This window comes from Pseudopipra pipra, chromosome 5 (genome assembly GCF_036250125.1).
Source record: "Pseudopipra pipra isolate bDixPip1 chromosome 5, bDixPip1.hap1, whole genome shotgun sequence".
Taxonomy (NCBI): Eukaryota; Metazoa; Chordata; class Aves; order Passeriformes; family Pipridae; genus Pseudopipra; species Pseudopipra pipra.
In genome coordinates, this window is record NC_087553.1 from 16322727 (window position 1) to 16345935 (window position 23209).

A 23209-nucleotide genomic window follows, 5' to 3' on the forward strand; every position below is an offset into this window, starting at 1 on the left:
TTTCTGAACTGTCTATATGTCAAAAGCCATACACAAACACAGACAAAAGGCTTGGTGGCCGAAACAATTTCTTTTCTACCTATTCTTTTATGCATCTTTCCTGAATAGCCTGAGTTAGGATCTGTCCCTTTCAGGTACCTGCCCAGTACCAGCAAAGCAGCCCCTGGGATTGCTTGGCTCTTCTGTTTCATACCTGGAAACATTTTAAACCCCAAATGTTAAAAAAAAAAAAAAAAAAAAAAAAAAAAAGGGAGCAGGTCAGGGGAGAAAAAGAAGGGAATATGGTAAAGAACTCATTTGCTTGTCAGCCTGACCTTAAAAAGAAATAACACAAATGGGAGGATGAAAGGAGTAAAAGGGAATCTCAACTTTATTATCCTGTAAAGAACCTGTGAAAATGCTGGACAGTTTTCACAGTATTTCATGGAGCTCTCAGCTGCCTAGGGCAAGACTTCTTTCGGGAGAATTTTGCTGGATTTTTCTGTACTGTTTTGCTGGATGGAAAATTCTGTCTCTTGACAATGTGGTTTACTGTCTTTGCTTGTTTATCCAACTAAAACTGAAACAAGATATAAACCAGTTTTGGTTAATATGTTTTTGGTTTTTTTCTACTGTTTCTGCTGGAAAGAGAAAGTAATTATATGAGTCAAGTGTGGGTTTGTGGACAACTTGATTTCATACAGGACACAGCAAGAAGATTTGAAGCCAGAAACTCCTCCCACCAGCCAGCTGGTGCAGATACACCTACAAAACTGTCCTGGTGCTGGTATGATTCTGTAACAACCTTGACCTATGGTAGTCCTGGGCCACTGCCTCAGCAACCAGCATGGACTCGTTTGCTTTTGGTTGTCAGTAGCTCTGTTACTGTCGGTTGAGCTCTGCTAAAGCAAAAACTTTATTCTTGAAGCAAGGTCAGATCATTTTGTAAACATTGCAAGACAAAATATTGAAGAAACACATATAGAAGTGAGTGATAGATGATATATATATAAAATAATGATTAAAATGTTTATATATGCAGATAAAAACATATGCGTATTTTATATACGCATACAGGCACTTAATTAAACTTTATATATGAACACATCTACCTATTTATTTGTCTGAGTAAAAGTAAACATCTGAACAGGAAACAACTTTTAATTTCTGGAGGTTTTTTAACCAGGATTCAGAAATTAAAAATCTTATATAAGATATGCATTCAGCCATCAAGATAAAAAACTGACCTCACTCTCAGCATTAACATCAGTCCATTAGAGGTTCTTCTTTTTGTATAAATGATACAGCATCACCAAACATGTAAATTGATGGTGCTGACAACTGACTACATTTAATATATAGTTTATGACATTGTAGCTCTAATAGAGCTTGGTAATTCTGAAACAAAACTCTCCTGAACTCTCCACGAACAAAGACAGAGCTAAGGAGTGCAAATTGGCTTTAGATCTTATGCAAGGATATTTGCTGAAATATTCTGAAGAAAAATGCATATTTATTTTAGTACAGCACACAGTACTGTTGCCTACACGGTTCCAATTTGAGGATGATTGTAGAGGGATCATGATACAGTTTCTGTTGTTTATATTCTGAAAAAAATAAAGCAAAGGAAGAGGATTTTATAATAATATAAAGCAAACAAATAATAATAAATTGATGAATTTTTCACCTGAATTTCCCATGAGAATTAGAAATTTGGAGCATCTTTGTATTTTCTTTTTTACGCACACATAGACATTGAACACTTCTGGATCTTCCTCCTTATTACTAGTAAATTACTTTTTTTTTCAGTTTGCTGCTTCCTTTCTTCCAACTATTCCAGGGAAACCCTTTGCTTTTCTTTCTGAAGAAAATCTAAACAAGGTCATTCACTGATGCCTATTCCCACACTTTTCTGCTACTAGTCAGCAATACAGAGTCTAACTGTATAAAGCAGACATATCTTGTGCGTGACAGTTCTCCAGTGTCAGGGAAGTATGTACCTAGAAGTTGTCTGTGGACAGTCAGGAGACTGAAAGGAAAAGTAGAGGGCTGGTGGCAAGGAGAATCATAGCTATAATTTTTTCTTTAAAACAGCTAAATCTGTCTTCTCTACCGGGTCTCCTGGTGGAGAAGTCTCTCTGTTCTCTCAAATATACCACCATCAGGTTAGCAAGAATCACAGTGAAGAAGGAAAAAGTTCATTAGGAATGGCACCAAATACCGATACTTAGAAATGGGTTTGAGGCCAGGCAAAAGTTCAGTCCACACGTGTGGGAAAAAGCAGGAGAGAGTAAACAATGTATGCAACATCCATCTCTGGGTTGGACAAAGAAGTTGTTCTTTTAGGAGGCCATCTTTCATAGGCATTTTCCTGCCATGTGCCTCTATTCTGACTCAAAGCAAACCTTAGCTATGTTAGTTGGCATTTATGTCTGCTTTTCAGCCCAGGCACTGCCAAGCGCCTCAGGTCTTCCAGCCAAGGGCGTATTATTCCAGGCTGGTTACAGTGTTCCTCTCCTGTGGTTTTTGTTTAAACCACCTCCACCACATACCACAGAGAAGACAGCTGTGCAGGGAACGTGTGACTGGCTGAGAAGTGTAACTGGTAATCTACTAAGCTCAGTGCAGGGACTGGAGAGAGAAGCTCTTAAAAACAGTGCTGATATTTTGATTATAAGCCAGGGATTTGCAAAGAGGTGTAGAGAAATTTATGCTTATTCACCTGTAATTGAATAATATAAATAGTAATTAGCTGGTGTTGATTTTCCAAAGGTAAGTGTTTGTGTACCTGTGACACTGCATATGGCTGATGCAGCTCCAGAGAGCCAGGCTGTGGCTGCAGACAGCCCCCCACGCAGCTCATCTGGGGGTGCTCACTGGAGACTGGCCCTGAGAAAGCTTGACTCATTTTCTTAAGAAGTATAAACACCGAGCTAAACAGGTGAAATTTCAGAGTCTTCAGTGAGTTTTGGAATGTTACTAGACTTATTTATTCAGAAAACTGTTTTTGAGGGTCCTTCATGACAAGGTGGGTGCTAGCCTGGTGTCTCAGGTTCATCACAGTTACCTGTCTCCAGCAACAAGCAGTGGTAGGTGCTGAAGAGTTTTCTCTCACAAGAACTGGCTGCAGCAGTGTGCTGCAGTGATTTGTGGCACAGCTGGTACAACTTAGTATTCAGGACGAAGACAGGATGACCACTGTCAGACATGCTCGCTGTCTGACACTGAGTTTCCCAGTTTTGGATTACTGTGAGATCCCTATTTGCTTGCGGATGCTTAGGGAGAAACTCTGTGAAGACTTTTGGCATCGGCTCTTAGCCAGAAGGGTGTAGGTCTTGTATTCAAATAAGAAAGGAATTTGAGAGGTTATCAGAATTTCAGCATTATTAGGAAGATAGTAATTTATGAAGAATTCAGCAAGCCAGTGTTTTACACCCGGTGTTGTTTCCAGAAGGAATAAATCACTACTGTTGATCTATAAAGCCTCCAGCTCTCTAAAAGCAGGCTTCATGCTGGTGCCATAAATCTGCAGTCTGCAGTTGGGACTGATAGAACCACGGTTAGCTAATTCAGAAGGAAAGAGCAGACCATGTCAGGTTGTCTGCTGTCATAACTTTAAGGTATTTCCAGGCTCTATTTTTTCCAGGATTCTATTGATGTGATTGAAGAATTTTGGCATGGGGAGGGAGTTAGGAATAAAGGGAGTGGCAGGTGCTAGGGTATGACGGATTCTGGGCTTTGCTTGCATGAGTCCTTTCCCTGGACAGAATATAGCTATCCCCAGACATATTTTACCCTTCCGGTTGTGCAACTAAAAATATGAGTTATGCTGGATTAAACTGGGTTGGCAATGAAAAAAGAAAACAACTTTGCTAAAGTTGAACACACAAGCACTATACAACTTCCTGTCTCTCTAGTGTTCAGCAACCGTTTATTTGAAATCATTTTGTGCCCAAGGTTAAGTTTCCATTTAATGACAACAAAATGTAGAAAATGTGATTCTGGCCACGGGAGATTTGATGACAAACTTCTCTGCAAGATTTAGATTTTTTTTCCCCACTTCAGACTAGCTAACCAGCACTGTTTACTTTTCTTTCAATTCTTTATAGAATGATGGATCACATCAAATCTATTTAAGTAGGAGTACAGCAAAAAAGTGATGCAATAACTATTAAAATTGCATGGACTACTATCCTATGACTGCTACTGGGTATATCTTAGCCAAGAGCATATAAAAGTATGAATATCATGGTTCATAAATATTTATCTGCAGGAAAAATCCTGACAATAGAAGTCTTTTTAATCTAGCAAACATGCATATCATATTCCTGCAAAAAATTAAAATTCCGTGGTTTTTTTTTAATAGAAGGGGTAATTAATCATCAGAATAATTTGTCCAGGGGTTATTTTGGCTTCTCTGTCACTTGGAGTTTTAAAGTCATGATTAAAATATCAGCTTGAAAGATTTTCTCTAATCCAGAGGTTATTGGACTTGATGCCACAATTAATAGACAAACATTTCTGACTGTAATGAACAGGGAGTTTGACTAGAAGACCTTATCTCTTTCTTTTGACCTGGCCACATCTGGGTTTATGGTATAACTCAGGGTGAGCTTCTGAGGACTCAAGAGATGCTTGAAAAGAGTAAAAGCTATGGACTAGAGTTCCTCTGAAATCAGGGCTGGACAGCATGCTGGACAACATACTTTAGCTGACACTCCTCTGAGTGGTGGGATTGGACTAGACAATTTCTGGAGGTTCCTCAGTTGTTAAGTGGTTCTGTAGTACATCACATTTTTTTTCCAAGCTCAAGTAATCTTTAACCTTTGAGACCAGCAGACTTCTGTCCATCCTCAAAACAAGCAGAACTGGGGATGCTGTAAAGGTCTTTCTTTAAGAAAGACCCTCAGATCCTTCACAGATGCTCACTGCTTCCAAACTGTAGTTTGACAGCCATGAGAATAGCCCATGATATCATTAGATCAGCAGGTAAAATACATCTTCAGTCTATCTAAGCATTGCCATCACTTATTCATTATTTAGCCTTTATTAGTTACTAAAGAATGTAATATCACTCCCTCAGCAAGTGGACTGACACAGGAATAAACCTACTAATAAAATGGTGGAACAGCTGAGACGATGAGGAAGAAGTAATAGAGGTCCCATCCGGCCCTTACAGAGGCATAATACTAATGTTCAACTAATACTGCTTCTGTCAGTCTGTGGGTTTGGGTACTGTCATCTTGGCACAGAGAGCTGTGTGGGTCATGGGAGCAATGGGAGTTGGGGACAAACTGTCCCCAGACATTCAGGCTGCTGTGGGATGCTGTGCTTCCCCTTGAGAGATGAGACTGGTGTAGTGCCTGGTGAGTGTTACAGCTGCAGACAGCAACTTATGGCCTAGCTGGTTAATGTTTAAATACATTGGAAGTCCCCCTGAGGGTAAAATGTGGAGGACCCTACCCCTAAACTGCTCTCCATAGCAGGTAGCAGCCTTGCTGGGGTTGGACTCTCAGCAAGCAGCTAGAAGCAGGTTATTTTCCCATGGCAGCTATCTAGAGAGTCACAGTGGAAGTTAATTTAATTCTGCAGTGGTTTACTGAAGGCAGTCTCCAATGATATATTGGTTTCAAAGCATTCCCTTTTCAGCTTCATCTCTCAGGTAGCAATTCTTCTAGATCTTCTAGGCTCCTTAAATAAAATATATCTTCTCTGTAATTCTTCTCTGTCCCCTAAAAAGAGGTAGGAACAGGCATATGCCTGATGCAATACTTTTTATGCCACAAGTATCGTTACCAAGCAACCATCCCATGTGGCTTTGGCAGAACATAAACTTCTTCAGTCACTAAGCCTTCAAACACCTGAACCAAGATGTGCCAGCAGAAAATATCAGAGATCTAGGTGAAGCAATGCTTTTTCCAAATCAACAAATGATTTTTCCAAATCAACAAATGATTAAGGATGATTACCATACATCAGCACTATGGCTATCATGCACATTTTCCAAAATGTTACCACAAATGAATGTTTACTTGCATGTGAAGATTAATTATATCTGTTGGTGTGAGGAGGCAAACTCTCAGGTTGTCAGTATTCTAAATATTTTTATTATGCATTCTGAATAAAATTGGAAAAACATTCCCAGCTTCCACCCCAGACCAGAATAAAGGGAGAGATGAGAGACTTGCCGGTTCCAACCAAATGCTCTCCCATCAAGTCCTACAGGTAGCAATTTGTGTCATCACAAAGCTAGTGTAAAATTATCTTACCTTACACTGACATTACTGACTGGTCTTCCATTTCACAGTCATTAGAATAAAATTTGTGTACTTTGCTCAGCTTCCAGATTTGTGGCTGTGAGGCTTTTTTGAGTTTGTGCAAGTGCATAGTCAAAGGTGAAGGATCAACAAAGGTGAAGATTTAACTCATTGCAACTCAGTTGGCTACAGTCAGTTGTCATCTTCTGGGGACTAGTTGTAGAGTATATTTTTATATGCCCAGTGGATTAAAGTAGCAGAAAACAAAGCAGTTGGAGACACATATCAAAATCCGTGGGCATAGATACAGTGACATTCCAACTGGAGGACATGAGCATCAGCCAAAATAGGCCAGTCAGGTAAGAATTTTCAAAATGTATTACCACTACCTGAAAAGAGGCAATTTCCAGTTAATCAACCTTCCGTTTGCTTCTCTGCTCATTGAAGGAGTTGACATTCTGCAGGAGCACAGCTTGGTTCCTCACACGGAAAGGTCTTATAGTCCATTAAATCCTCTTAGTCCATAAATAGAAACAGGAGTTAGAGACCTTTGCAAATGAGAACATAACTATATACAGTTACATTCATCTCTCTGAAAAAAAAAGAAGTGGTGGAAACCAGCAGGAAGATGATGAAATTACTGGTACTTAAGGTCATGTATTTGCTCTATACTGGTATCTGGTTTAAAAATGTAAGTGTTATGATGTACATATATAAATTATAGCACACAGAATCTTGCAAATACAGAGGCCAAGTTTGTCCTTTCACATGCAAATAAATATCCAAGAGCTAAGAACAACAGGGCCCAAGGTCCATTCGACAGCTGTGTGATTGAATAGGTTTGACAGTTCCAGTCCCTCACATGCTATAGATGCAGCATTCAAAAGTGTTTGAAGACTTCATAGCACATAGAAAAACCCACAAAATTGATCCTGACCGAGTGACTGACTCAAAGGCACAAATTTCTCTTTCTCTTTTATTTCTTGAAGCTGATTCCTGGTAGAAAGTTCCTAAGACATAATCCCAGCTTCCAAAATGTACCACTTCTCAAAGAGGAAGACTTTTGAGATCTAGCTATAAATGTTGCCCTTTGTGTTTTGTGAGGAAAAGGAATCATGAGGTATCTCATCCTATTTTGATCTTTCATGTAAAATTTCTTTGAATGGCCTTTCACTGAATGCAAAAGGGCAGGGAGAAAACTCTGAATGTTATTTCCTTCAGCATTTTATGGTTCTAGGGCTGTCTCCTGTCATCATGTATCATCTCTCAACGTGTGATTTGCCTTGGCTTGTGGACCCTGGCTTTTTGAGACTTCAGTGTACCACTTTTTATTTTTTGTTAATAAAAAAATCTACAATTAAATCAATGGAATTATACAAATAACCATGACTCAAATAAGTGTTCTGCTAATGCCTGCTAGTCTGGACACTGTGCTATTCCTTCTCATTATTGCAAAAAGGGACATAAAACTCAGCTAATAAAATGTTCTACTGCACAGATGAAATGTTACCAAAGTCCAATCTTCATTTTCTTTTTTTCGGTGTGTCTGTCAGTCCTAGTACTAGACAGCATGCTTATCATTGCTGTTAATTTTTTCTTTTCAGGAATCATTTGTTTTCAGAGCAAATAACTAGTTTTTACTAATTTCTATTGATTTGATATTAAAATATTGTAATATGCAATTATTAGTTGCATTTTGTTGGTGTATGCAGAAATAAAAATCCTTCTGAAAATACAGGGAACTGACTAGAATATCCTGCCCCCGTGTCCTGAACAAAATGCCCAGTGGTAATTTTTAATTTTTGAGTTTACTTGGTACCTCCACAACTTTATCTTTGCACGTCGCAGGGTGAATATGCCTGGAGATTAGAATTGCACTCTTTCCTGCCAATTAACATCAAAGCCAAAAAAAAAAAGGCTTAATCTGCCCAGTAGGTGAAGAAATTTCACAGGTAGCTAAAAGTAATTTTTCCTGAGTTTAGTATACAGTGTTAATATATTTGTAGTATTCAGAGATCCTGATGAAATCATGTCTTTTTTGTACTGTTGCATAAACACATGCATATTGCTAATTAGAAGTTCTTTTAAAATTGAAATCATATTTCCATATTTTGGGAAAGGGATTTCAAATTTTTTTGCACTCAAAATTGTGTGCAGTTACATTGTATATATGTGGATAAAGGCTTTTTTCAGATTAATAAGGATTTGCTTATTTTTGTTGAGTTCCTCTACAGTTCAAGTTGGGTAAGCAAGTCCAACAACAGTGTGACAGCTTTTCCCACTTACGAGGACACCACTTACATCAGTCTCCAAGTTTTCCTGTGGAACTGTGTGTTTAATATTCTTTCTCCTGGGAAGTAAACGGAAAAAACCCAAAATTAGTCACCATGGAATGTCAGTGTCCACTCAGCACTGTTTTGCCATACAGCTCTTTTTGTGGATAATGGAAAGATAATTTGATATATCACTTTCTGTTTCATTTTAGGACACATGCCTTACAGCTTTTCAAGTGTAATAAAGATATGACATGTGCAATAACCTTTTCTTTCATTGTGAATAAAAATGTGTTATAATAAAATAGGCTGGCAGAATTCCATCAACCAGAACACTTCGACAAGTAACTTGCTTCAATTAAAAAGTAAGTGCAGGAGGAAAAGAATGTCAGTTTGTCTTTGAAGCCAGGAACATGCAGGGTCTCACAACACAATTTTTTTTTAATGTTTTGAGGAAACAATACAACAGCTAATAAATTCATTATTTATCTAATTTGCATTTTAGATGATTTCTTAATTAATTTTTGAGCTTTCTTTGACATGTATGACTCTATAAATTGCATTAAAATGTGATTAATTCTACCGGTATCAATCAGCTGTCAAGAAAAGAGAAGTGAACTTCCTAGAGATTTCCATCTCCAGAGTCCATGTTCTGCAGAACTTTCATCTTCCAGCAAAGCTCGGATTTAGATAAAATGCACGCCTATCACTTTCAACAATGATATAAATATATTTTTCAAGCATGCATTTCCATACCGTCTTGTTTCACCGGAGGAGATTTTATCAATATCTGATGAATGTATTACCTGCTTTTGCCCAATTCTGGTTAAATTATAATGACAATATTACTAATGCTAATAATACCAATGTTTTAGGGGCTTCTTAACCTGTATATATGGTAGGGGAAACAAACTACTCTGTCTTCCCACGAGTTAACCTGGAGATGGGAACTCTTGTAATGAAGATTATCCTCTCGAGAAGAACCAACCTGTAGGAATGCTCTGAGATTTGACTTTCTACATTATGTCAAATCACTAATCATGGCAATTCTGTAGCTTGGGTCTTCTCCTTATTAATTCAACTGCTTCTTTCCCCCTCTGTCTCTTCCATTACTCCTCTTGGTCTCTTTCTTTTCTTCATATTACTACTCTTAGTCTTTAGGTACTTGCACAAGAAAAATACCAAAGAGTAATAATAAACAGAGACAGAAGTGCCCTGCTTTTCTACAAGTAATCTTTATCTTTGTAAAAGATTTCATTTTCCATCCTTACATGATTCATGACCATTTTTAGGCTTGAAACTGGCAATGGTAAGTGCTTGTTAGCTTCTCAAAATATACCTTTAGAAATAATTATCGTTGGTGAGAAAGGAAAATTACTTTGATACATAAATATTAAAATGTGAAAAAAACCCTCAAGCTGTGCTGTATTCTCTAAAAGAAAAACATATAACTTCATGGTTGCTTAAAATACCCATAATATTACATGAAGTTTCAATGACACAAAGTTGCAAGAAACGTCCAAATGGATTTCGCAACAGGCTCATCATCCTTTGTATAATTATCAAACAAAACATTTCATATGAAACCATGACTGTATAATTAAAGGAGCACCTTGAGCACTCTGATTCACCAGATGTCTCAAAGAAGCAGTGTGGTTCAATGGGTATGACATTAAATTGGTTATTATGAGAACCAGATAATTTTCTCATCTTTGATTGCAGTGAATTTTAGATACTTCATGTTTGAGGTTATTAATTTGCAAAATTGGTTTGGTAATGCCTGTCTCCACTTACATGTCTATGACAGAGCACTTTTAACCATGATACCTTCAAATATGCAGGAGGAAAAAGAAAGACTTTTAAGAAGGAGGACAATACTGAAACAGATTGATCTTTTCAGTCTTCTGGCTCAACAACTGTGCAGTACTTAACACAGAATTAGTCTTCCAACTGTAAGTACTCCTAACTGTCATGGCCTCAGTTTTTTCGGCATTTTCTACTCCTTAAGATAAGGTGAATGTGGCAATTCTCCTGTGTCTGTCCCATATTCTCCTTTATAGGGACATGACTAGACTCTAACAGTATCTGCAAGAATGGCCAGTCATACACAACATACTACAAAGTACAATGGCAAAGTGGTTTCAGGAAGGATATAAGCAAGCAAAACAAATTAAAGATGAGAAAGTGGGGAGTACTACCAGGAATATTCAGCAAGAGAGTGCAGGCATGGATGGTTTAAAGTACATGGAGGTCATGATGCCTTAATGTTTTATTACCTCGTTTGAAGGAGGAGGATGGTTTGATTGATGAAACTATAATTTTCTCTGGCCTGTTAAAGAATTAAATGTTGTTTTGCTGGAATTTATTTATATAACATACTCTAAATCAGAGGGCCATCAGTTACAATGAGCTACTCAAACAAATGGTAGTTGATTGTCAGCTGTACTACTAATTACATATTTACTTCTGCAGAAGTGTATCTATAGGCCTATGTACCACACTTTAAGCCATTAAAATGCTTAGATCAATCTTCTGTTCGCTACCCTGTTTAGGAATGAATTGCATCATTTGTTTTTGTTCTGAGCCAGTGGACACAACTTGCCTATTGGGACTTCAACGTGGGAGAAAACTGTCCTAAACACACAGAAAACTGTACACATTGACTAGGCAAGAAATTTTCCCCTAACGTAATCTCAAGCTCACCAGGGCATGAAGAGAAGTCACTTGGTTAGCAAAAGTCTGTGCATTATTCCTTGAGATTCAAAATAACTTTATTTGGAAATCACAGTCAAAAATAAAACGTGTTCTACAGTCCCTCCTATGAAATGTATCATTGCCTTTTTAGAAACCAAAATTCAATTCCTTTAGAGGTAGAAACAACACGCAGTCTTGTGTAGCCTTGGTGCAAGTATTGTCTTTGACCTAAGGAGAAGGGATTCAAGGACAGCAGAAGGGTTTTTCCTAGCAATCCTGGTGAAGATCTAAGGTGAAGGGAGCAACTCTTAAGGATATAGCAGCAGATACCCACACAACTACCACGGTCATGACATCTCTGCAAAGGTGACTGATCAATACCAGTTACATGACATGCATCTCACACCCAAAGAATGAAAAACATCAGCTCATTTTCAGCAGGTCATCAAACATTCAAAAGCAAATATTAAACCTCACTCGTCTCTGAGGCAGAACAGATCCAGAATTAGAAAAGCTGCTGGCAGAGGGTGCCTTTGCCGCCTTGTGAAAAGAAACACAGCAGCACTTCTGGGTGTGGGGGCCCTGGGGCACCACTGCCCCCTGCCCTGAGCACGGTGGCACAGCCACGAGCAGCCACGATGGAGCGCAGCCTGCTCCCTGCTGCCGAGCCCTTCCTTTGCACACCACGGGTGGGGGACTGATACACTTATATTATGCTTCACAGCTCCCCAAAAATAAATCTTCCCTGGGGTTCTGGGAAGGAAAAGGAGGCAGCTAAAGCAAATAGAATGATCACATGATAATGAAACATGCAGCACCAGAGGTACCTTGGAAAGATATGAAATGCTTTGATTTTTTTTTCCCCAAAGATGAAAGAAACAAAAGTTCAATATAACCAATAATTAATTTAGTGTAAATTGTTTTCCAATTGTTTTAGTTTCACTCAGCTCAACATGTTAGTTATTTTCCTCCCCTTCTTGTTGGATGTTTCAGCTATTTTCAGGAGATAAAAGATGTTTCACTCCAAAGAAATAGAAGAAGCCTTTTTACCATTATTATTTGGAACTGCAGATAAGAGAAGTCTGTAAAAATAATTCCGGGGACAGACTACCTTGAAATTTGTTTGACAGAATTCATGAAACAACTTTATCAAAGTCTTAATAAATCACAGTCTCTATCCACTCCTAGACTGAGAATAAACAAAGATAGCAATTAATATTTTAAGAAGTTGCTTCTTTCTTCCTTACGATTTTAGGAGTTCTGGGGAACCATACCGTGAGACACAGGATTTTAGCTTAGTTTATAATCTGGATTTTTGCAGTGCTTCATTTCAGTTAGAGATGGTGGAATTTGTTGCTTAGAACTCTGTACAAATACAAATTTGTTCTGTCAATCCTTCTTTAAGGATTGTTGCTATTTTTTTTGCTGTGTCTGATAAAACTTCAAAAAGATAAAACTTTTCACAAGGAAGACACTTTTAAAGGAAAAAAAGTCCAAAGTTAAATAGGTATAATTTTAAAAAGTGACCAATTTAACAAAAATCAGGATGATTTTCAGTTTATATTTAGACTGTAACAATACTTGTGCACATGTTTTAGGGGAGATATGGACACATAAAGAGTGAATTTATGACTTTATAGTTTAAAATGTGCCATTTTCAATGACCTAAAGACTTCCCACATGAAGTAAAGCAGAAAGATATAATTAACCACTAAGAAAAAAACTGTACCTATGAGTTTTGCTTTTCTCTTAAACAAATAAACTTCTACTAATACTTCATGCAAATAAAATGAAATCTATCAGAACGCAACCAGGAAATACTTCTGTCTGATGTTTTCATAGCCTTCAAAATATTCTGTTAGTTGTTTTTCTGAAAACTTTTCTGATGTTCAAGTTCACTATTTGAAGGTGTGATACAGCTGGGGAAAAGCTGTTAGACATTGCCTATGAGAAGGACTTGTTACTTTGCTAAGTCAAAGTGCCAGCCATGTCATTTGATTTCACAAAGAAAATGTGCCAAGGCTTGGGAAGAAACTGGCCAGATGTGGGAATAAGGCCCCAGGTGAAAAGGACAGTGACTGAGGCCTGAACAACACACAGATTCCAGTCAAGGGGTCTGAGATGTTTTCAGGAGTCCAGCTCTGCGAAGGTGGAGTACACTGCAGTGGCAAGGGATGGAGCACCTGGAGAGGTGTCTGTGAGGGTCCAGTGGGGAGTGAGGGGGAAGGATTTGCAAGGCTAAGCAGGATTGTGTGTGACGGAAAATGAAGGTATGGCATTATGCTGTTTGTAGGTTAATGTGCAGGTATAGGGAAGTGTAGCCTGAAGAAACAGCCTCTAGAAGTAGAGGAAGGAAGGGCTATGCAGACCCACCAAAGTTCAGATATTGGCCGAAGCAGTGACTGAAATGCCTCTCTGGAGATAACAAAACCATGTCTTACTCAGAAGACTTCCTAGGCAACATTCAAGGTAGATAGTTGAATGTGTTTTGTATAATAGACTGTTATGCTACCATTTTCTATACACACAAAGGGAAGGCAAGGAATATATATACTTTTAAGGGTTATAAAATGAGGAGCACGATGAAGAAGCTGAGAGGAGCAAATTTGAGCCCATGGACTCTACTCACACTTTTTTTTTTTTTTATAGCTGTAATAAACTGTTATATGGTAAATTCTGGTTGTGGACATCTTCTGTAAGGATATCAAACACCAAATACTGAAAATGGAAATAAGCATGAGACCACCTACGTCTAGCTTTGAGGACGCAAGCAAGAAATAATATTTTATATTAAGATTAAAAAAAAAATGGCTTTTTTTTTTCCCAAACATCAAACAAGATAGCATGCAGAGCAGTTTCCTTAACAACTACAACATGCAAACACCTCTTAGATGATAATGGAAAACCAGTTATCTCACCCCTCCACACTGTGGTGGCCATGAGCTGAGTCTATCACTTTAAACTGAAGATTGACCATGCCGAGTATTTCAGGGAGAAAACAAAGAACTGGACTTGGTACAGAAATGGTGAACATAAAGCTAAGTCCCTGTTATGTGTGCAGCAGAGCAGCAAGCAGCCAAACCCCTGAATTTCAGCTGAATGAACTGCAAAATCAGGGAATGATTCAATGAAGTTCAATCCATTTGGGTGTATTCCCTAGAGCAACTGGAAGTGTTAGGACTCGAGAATAGCATTAAATCATTATAAAGTTCTAGTCAGAAGTGTACCCATATCTAGTTCTCAAATGAAAAATTACATCAGAAAAGAGGCAAGGACTGATCTTGTCCTACACCTGCCAGCAGGAAGCATGAAAGCTCCTGCCAGCAGGAGCCAGAAGGGCTCCTGAAGAGAACATGCCTAACCTGCCTAACCAGCTCTGAACAGCAGAGAAACCATGGAACCTTTCTGAGTTTCAGAGGACAATGGAGGAAGAAAAAGGGGGAAAATGATGGTTGCTATTTGCAAAGACAGCAGTGGAATCTTTCCAGCATTTGTTTTTGTAAGACTGTGAAAAGCTGGGTGAAACAGAAGCTTTAAGCACTTCTTGGGAAACCCGAAGGAAGAGGGTATAACTACATTTCATAAATATGCTTTCAGTAATACTCACAAGTACGGGTCATATATCACAGTTAAAATTTTGGAACCACAAATGAAGATTTTGGCAGTAGACAAGTGTCACACTTTAACCCCAACTGGCAACTCAGCCCTGCACAGGCACTCGCTCACTCCCCTCCAGTGGGAAGGGGAAGAGCATAGGAGGACTAAAACTAAGAAAACTAGTGGGTTGAGGTAAAGACATTTTAATAAATAAACAAAAGCAATACATACAAGTAAAGCACGGAATTAATTCAAGGAATTAATTCATAACTTCCCATTGGTGGCAGGTGTTGAACCATCCCCAGGAAAGCAGGGCTCCAGCACAGGCAATGGTGACTTGGGAAAACAAACACAGTCACTCCAAACATCCCCCACTTCTTCCCACTGGTTTAGATGCTGAGCATGATGCCATGTGGTATGGAATATCTCCTTGGTCAGTGAGGGTCAGCTGTCTTGGCTGGGTCCCCTTCCAACTTCTTGTGCACCTCCAGCCTCCTCACTGGTTGGGTGGTGTGAGAGGCAGAAAAGAACTCGATTTTACGCAAACTCTGCTCAGCAGTAACCAAAACATCTCTGTGTTATCAACACCGTTTTCAGCACTAATCCAAAATGGAGCACATACTAACTTCTGGGAAGAAAATTAACTCTATTTCAGACCAAATCTGCACACCAGATTTGAGACTATGGTCTTGATTTTAGCATTGGCAGTAGAATATTTTCTGTCACTCATCAGAAAAAAAAACAACAGTCCAGTGAATTTGTACTGTTCTGCTTGTAGCTGCGTAAAGAACTATAAGGACAGTGCAATTCTGGACCTGCAGGATCTTTTCCTCATGGTCCTCCTATGACAGCTATTGAAGACTTAAAAACAAGGAAAAGCTTTATTATAGGTAAGATACTTTATACTCTTTCCAGGGAAAAAAAACCCCAAAGACTAAATTGTGCTTTACTAGCACAGAAAACTCAAGTTAACTCTGAGAATGAGTTTTCTGCAGGAATTTAAGTAATAATAATAAAACATTTGTTAGGAAGGCAGCTAACAGGATTTTATGTGTAGCATCAAGGTGTAGTAATGAAAGCATAGAAAACTAAAAGTTATTTCCTTGTGCCAGCTGGCCACAAAATGGAAGTGTTGGACATGACTTATGAAGGAATTATGCCAAAAGCAGCACCTGACATCCATACCAATGTGCTACAGAGCCCTGGAAGCAGCAGCAATTTGGCTATGCAGGGAAGAAGTTAAAAATAATAAAAAAAAAATCAAATATACTTAGTTGTGACTGAGACCTATCCCCCGTAGTCAGAAGAGATGCATATAATAACAACCTTTGTTATGAAAACATCTAAGGCCTGGTGAACCTTGCTTGCTATTTACATGCTGCACAACTAAGTATAACACTAGAGATCTACTGTCTGTCAACCAGTTTCATGAGAAAACAGTTTCCCAGTGTTTTGGGAAAACATAGGAGCTCTGGTCAGAACTGAATCAAGACACTGTAATGAAAATATCCCATTTCTGTATAAATTTGCCCTGCAAACCACCAGTGCCAGTGGTATTGCTGTTAAAATGCCAGCTGTAGAGTAGATTTAATTACTAAGACCTGAGTTACCAAGAGTTCTGGAGCACAAATAAGCAAGAAATAAAATCTCTAAATATTGAAAAAATCTTGATATGCATTTAATACAAGTCCTGCATAAGGCAGGCAGTGCTAGTATACCTTACAGAGGAAGAACAGAGTAGAGAAAACAGCTGTTAAAACACAAAGCCTTACTTGTTATCTAACCTATTTAGCAGAGATCAAAGGCAAAATGCTGAAGAGTTGTTGGTCAAATCGCAATCTGAGATTTGCAGAGGTTACGAGATGAGGCTCCTCTGACTGATAAGAGGGGTTACAGCTTTTATTCACTTCAGGAGGAGGAACAAAAGATGGTATCAGAAAATGATCAACAAGAGCAAAAAGCCAAAACACTTCTTCTGGGGATTGTTTTCATAGTCATGTTAAAGAATCGGAAAAAAAACCCTAATCCTACAAATTTATCATTAATAACATCAACCAAAGAGAGATTTCCAGCTTATATTAAAGCTACACTCTTATTAGAGTTTTTTATTTGTTCTTTTTCAGTCTCATTTCCTACTCTTGGTGTCTGCAGGCACACGTATCTGTTGTTTGCAATAAATTTGGAATTCTTTTGCCAGTTTAAATCAGATTTGCCAAGGGAATACAAGTTTCATATGTGCTGCATTCCTACGACAGAGTGAAAACAAACAACCACCTATGAATATATTAATATGTCCTGTGGAAAGGACTGCAGTCTGTGTTCACTGTTTTTTAGTTAGCCCTGAATCTACATTAGTGTTTGTGCAAGAGTCACAAAGTCAATTAAACTGGACTGCCTTGGTTGTTGCCCCCTGAACTACCTGAGGGAAGGTATTATTTGAACCGGGGAATATGAATCAAAGGAACAAGCCTTGTTGCTATTTTTAAGGTGTATATATTTGATTACTCTTGATTGCAAGCTTGAGGGTTCTAAGGAAGTATGAGACTGAGGCCGAGATTTTCTTATGTTTAGCTTTAGATTTAAGCTTCTTGTCCAAAGTAGGTTACATTCTGTTAGTTTATAAAGTTCTTATGATATAGTTTCTGCAGAGTTTAATAGGAGCATTTACTGTTTAATGTTCTAGCTATATTTCATATTATATGGGATATTTCCTTTTTGTTATCAGTTTTCCATTTTGTAGGGTGACATATGCCACTGAAAGTAAGTAATATAAACCTTGTCTGTGGAGTCTCCTTCCAATATGCCATGCATAGTATTCAGGCACATAAAACACCCTTTTTATTCCTTGTTCTTCACTTATGGGTTCAAATGCAAATATTTAACCTTTTAAAATGTTATTGTAAGCTTGCACTATATAAACACTGCGCTACAAGACATCCTTTCTTTCCAAATACTAAGACCTCATATCAGAAGTGTTTTAGTTCTGGAATCTGTGCAGAAAAGCAAATGCTGACATTACGTTCATCTTGTGTATTTAATGGCAGGATCTGGGTACTGTTATTTCGTTGACTGAGGTATCTTAGTTCTCAGCTAGACCATATCATTCCTACTTCCCCAGGGAAACAGAAGTACAAAAGTTCTCTCCACTTGTCTCAGATCTCACAAGGATTTCTTTACTTCTAGGTTTGATGTAAAGCCCTTTGCAAGTTTGTCCAGATTTCAGACAAATCTGTTGCTTTCTAGCTCAAGGCATCATAACTTCCTCAAATTACTTTTTTTTCAGCTTTCTTGTTGTTTCCTGAACCTTTTGGACTTTTCCAGACATTTTGTTGAAAAGAAAACAGTTGTAAGCCTTCTACCTACCAATTAGAAATGGCAAATATCTTAGCTTTTTTTTTAATAGGTCAGATTTGTGAACATTATAGCGAAGAAATTATCCTACTTTTAATAATTTGGCCAAGGGATAACTCAGTTCTTTACTGAGAAAGAAAATGCTTTTCATGGAGACATTCTTAAAAATGTTTTAATTTTCCACTTGCATTTACTTCCAGTAGCTTGCATCTTTCCAGGGCTCTCACTGCCCCTTTTCCTATCATGCACTGCTGGTCCAAATATTATTTCCAAGACTTATGTTTGTATTATAAAACCAGTGAAGGACACTAGCTTCCTCTGAAAGGGTCAATTTTTCATCTAATAAAGCCCCATCTATTACAAATGGCACTATACATTTTCTGTGATAAAATTGTGGCCATACAGGAAAAACTATAAATTCTTGACAGCATGAATTTATTGATATCCCTCAAAACATGTTGTTTTGGCTTTTTATTTTTAAACCCATATGATGTAAACTGCTTTGAGGAACCCATAAAATCTTTGGAGGTTTTGTTCAGATTAAATTGTCCAAAACAGTCTGTTCAACACTTCAGTTTTCAGCATTATCATCAGACTACAGTGCATGAGAGTTTTCATGTGATGTGCAGTTCACCTTGGCTGCATCCAAATTAGAAACACCACAGCAAGAGATTCCTTGATCATTTACTACATTTTTCCCCATTGTATTTCAAAGATCATTCAGAGATACAAGGACATTTAAAAATTAAATTAAATAAAAAACCTACTTAGCTAATGCTTCTACATCCCTCTAAGAGTCCAATCTTGTTTATGCAAGGGGGAAGGTTTCTATTTTTGACTGAAAAGACACCTTCTTTCTTACCCATAAATGAATCAAGACAGAGTTGGTAGACAGACTTTCTATAGCCATGCAGTCGAGACCTAATTAAAGTAAATTTTGATGGGTATAAGCACCAAGGATACTGAATTTAAAAATGAGAATATAAAAGGGGTTATATTTTGATAGATCATGTTTCAATTAAATCCATCAAACTTATCATATCAAATACTTTTGTCCTCCCTGAAGAAGAGTTTTCCAAAGACATTTGTCACTGAGCACCCATTTGAGATTATCAAAATTTTAATTTTGTATTATCTTTCTGTTTAAAAAGATGGCATTTATTATTTTCCCATCATGATTTGAAAGTTAAAATAAATTAGTAAAACCATATTCCAGTTACTAAGCATCCATTTCACCAGTAAAAATAGCAATGCTTAATCTTAACATTTCATGAGAAGCAACGTAAAATTATTGAGACACCATAAAGTTTTGGATTTAACACATTTCAATATTTTACAAAGATATCTGTTAGAGGAGCCCTTTTCATTTAAAAGTTTTTCAAGGAAATCTCCTTTAAGATATATTTGAGAGCCTGAAAAAATGGTTAAATAGAAAACTGTTTCATGATGAAAACTGCCATCTTCAGATTAGAACACATATTAACACGATGTCAGCTAAGAGGAAGTTAAAAGCTGACCCCTGTTCATGACTGGCAGTACTGACATGGGAAAAAAAAGGTAATTCACAAGCTGTATTAAAAAATTAACTGATTACCCCTGTATTCCCCCAAAATGTCCCACTCCATGCTCTGCTTCTGGTCAGAGCCAGCAGGTAAGAGGCTGCTCTGCCTGAGGTATTGAGGCTGTATTAAGGGAACACAGCAGGCAGAACATACTTTTCACTATCAACATTGCAGCTTCCTGTTGTGTTGTTTGTTTTTTTTTCACTAGTATTAAACAGACAAACAAAACCCAAGTAGAACAACAAAAATCAACCAAATGTTCTCAGAGGAGCAGCAGAAACAGAACTCTTTGAGCCATGTTTGAGCAATTTATCTACATTCTCAAGTGGCATCTGATAGGAGAAAAGGGACAACAACCCACAAATATGACACTAAAAGTACCTGCTGAATTATGAACTCATAAGAAACTTTATGATACTTTGGTACTATCCACTGTTATTCCAATTTGAAAGAAAGGTTGAGAAGACATTATGAGTTGGGTTTTTTGGGGGGTGTTTGTTAAGATTTTTTTTTATTATTATTATTTTCTTTCTCTTTTCTTGTTGTTTTTGGTTGTGGTTTTTTTTTTTTTAGAGGGGTGGGAAGTATTGTTTCTTTGTTTTCTTGTACTTGAGAGTATTGCCTTTAATGCATCACTCACAGAATACTCTTAATCTTCTGAATAACAAATAACATGCCTGCTTTTCCCTTACATCTGAGCAAATTTTATCTGTTCAGTGGAAAGTCTTAGAATAGATCATCCACGTCTGCTTTTTGAGGTTTGTATTCATAGATGAAATTCAAATTTTAGGGAGCAGACTGGCAATGACAGCATAGATAAATAGTGATTGATGAAGGGTTATTGCAATAAAATGTTATTATTTTAACATTATGCTAAATCCTTGATGAAAATTGCATTGTAGAAATTATTTTCTGTAAGAGAATGTAGAAGAAATTATGGTCAGAGATCGTAAGTGTAACAAAAATAACTAAATGAGTCTGTTATTCACAAAAAGCAGTTGCTCAAGCTTATGTTAACTTCCATAATTACTTTATAAAACCTTTATAAATGCAAATAATCACAAACTTTAGTTAGTTGTTGCAATTAATAATGCTTTGGCATTGTGGCAAACAATAAAACTCTGAATATTTCCTTTTTCTATCTGCAGTTTTCAGGGCATTTTTCCTCATGATTACTAAGTGCAAAGTTTGCATACTTCTGGCAACAGGCTCTGATCTTTCATCACCTACATATACATAGCTTTAGATTTGTTGATTCTTACAGATAGCAGCTAACCGTGGTAGCAGAGAGCTCAGTATGGATTATGCAGAAGCTCCACTTCTTGCTTAGTTTTTCTTGACTACACTGAACTCCACACTGCTATGAAAACACTACAGACAATGCCCATGTCAGTGCAATGCTTGCTCATTTAAATCTATGCAGACATCAGTCAGAGCAGTGGCTGTTGTGTGGTCTTATCCTGAAAGGGTGACTGTGTCAACCCTTATTTTCTCCTGAGGGATAATTGTTTTGCTCCTTTGTTTTGAACTATTAGGAGAAAACTTTCTCCAGTATTTGAAACCTTACAATGCATTTTGAGGACAGGACATTATTTTGTTTGATGATATATTTGTCACAAAAGTGCTATATTAATCCACTGCAAATGTTAGGATTGTGGATGTATACCAGTATTCCCATTTTTCAGTGATTATGTGGTAACCATAGGGAATAAACAATTTTTCTGCTGTAGTAAGGCAGTGTGAGATTTTTGGTGCCATGCTCCCTACTTCTATCCTACATCTCTACTTTTTATATAAAATCCATTTGTATTACACCTGACATTAAAAGAAATATTGCATTCATCTTTCACAATCCTAAAACATCTGTAAGAATTCAGGCTAATAGGAACAGCACTTTAAACCCATATCCACTCTTTATCTTTTATTTCTCTCTCCTTTATTGTTACTAGGTAGCTCAATAGGAAAGGAGACAGCCTGAGAGTCTGGAATGAGATTTTTGGTTTGGAGTTCACTTTTTAGAATAAATGGGGTACTACACCTTTCAATCTTGTGCCTTGGCTGCAGGCAGGGCTGATGTTCTTCCTCTGTTCTGACTCTGTTACAGTGAGAACTGTTTCCTTTGAATAAAGTTCTTACTTCAAAAGAGTAACAAACTTGTCACATGTCTATATCAACCCTAATCTTACATGACAAGTTATCATTAATCCTGTGTATAATATGCATTATCAATCTCAAATATTCAACGTTACACACTGATTTATTTTTCAAGGAAAAAAAAATTGAAACCTGAAGCAGTTCAATGTGTATTTTTTCCCAAATGACTGTTATTCTTAGATGAGAATAAGTTATTTCAAAGCAGGAATTCTGAGTTTAGTCTCTTAGACTCAATTTGAGTTTTGCAGATCTCAAAATATCTTGTAAATTTTAATCCCAGATGCAGAAGAGAAAGTAAAGATCAACTAACAAAACCATGAATGATGACACTGGTACAATAAAAAGAGGAAATAAAAAGAAATGCATTGTGCACTTTACTTCCAGCAGATGAAGAAAGAAAACTGATTTTTTTAGAGAAAGAAGTAGAGAAAAGTATTTTTCAAGATTCTGAGAAGACAACCAATGATAAGTATATATATAAAATAAATCAAATCTGTAACATCCTTCAGAGTGACTGAGATGGAAATGGAAACATTTAAGATAAAATGAACTGCTATAACAAAATCTATTACAAGTGGTTATCACAGTGTCCTCCTTTGTACTATAAGCCAGTCCGTAACTGGCCAGCACATGAATTACAATAACTTCAATATAAAGGTTACATTCACAAAAGAGGTTATATCCACATTATAAATTACCATGACTCAAAAGGAGCAGATCTTAGAGATGAAACCATCGGTGCTGAGGGTGCAGTGAACACACTACACATGATTTTGGTGGTGAAGTGCCAAAAGGAGGGCTCCAGCCTGGTCCTGAGGCCTTGACTTATGGCACTCTCAACCTGTGGCCCAGCAACATTTGGTGACCATCTTCCAGTTCAGTTTCATCTGAAAAGAATGAGATCATCTCATGAGATTGTGGGTTCACCTGAAAAGAAGCCAGGTCATGCACTCCAAAACTCTGTGTTGGCAACTAAAGTGCAGAAAACAGGGATGACCAGGAGAAGAAATTCAAAAGCAGTCACAGTTGATCTGAACTAAAATTCTAGCCTAGACTCCCTCTGGCTTGACCTTACACCTGCCACATTCCAAAGAAAGATGAAACAGAATCCAAGTTTATAATGTTAAGGCTTACTCAGTAAATGTGCTTCATTTATGCCATAATCTATGAAAAAAGTCTGTGGGAGAACATTGAAGAGATTGAATGCCAAATAAAATATCATATAATATAATTTATAAAGAACAATTTATAGTGATGCAGAGTTTAAAATGCAGTTATTTCTGAAAAAGAAGCACTTTAGTGTAATGAAATTTCGTATATTTTGGGATCAAATGTCCAGGTT

The 23209-nt window shown here is 37.4% G+C and overlaps 1 long non-coding RNA gene across 4 annotated transcripts in view; it reads right to left on the bottom strand.

Moving 5' to 3' along the window:
• Positions 1-385: 385 nt before the first annotated feature.
• Positions 386-23209, bottom strand: part of LOC135414202 (uncharacterized) — a 36753-nt gene continuing 13929 nt past the window's right edge. Inside the window, exons 3-7 of one of the 4 annotated variants that reach the window (XR_010430621.1) lie at positions 22566-22754; positions 8538-8586; positions 6249-6784; positions 1667-1840; positions 386-559 (exon numbers count right to left, since the gene is read on the bottom strand). This is a non-coding gene — a long non-coding RNA (uncharacterized LOC135414202). Of the gene's footprint in view, positions 560-1666; positions 1841-6248; positions 6829-8537; positions 8587-22565; positions 22755-23209 lie in introns of all 4 variants that reach the window. The other 3 variants (XR_010430620.1, XR_010430622.1, XR_010430623.1) reach the window with 3 other exon arrangements.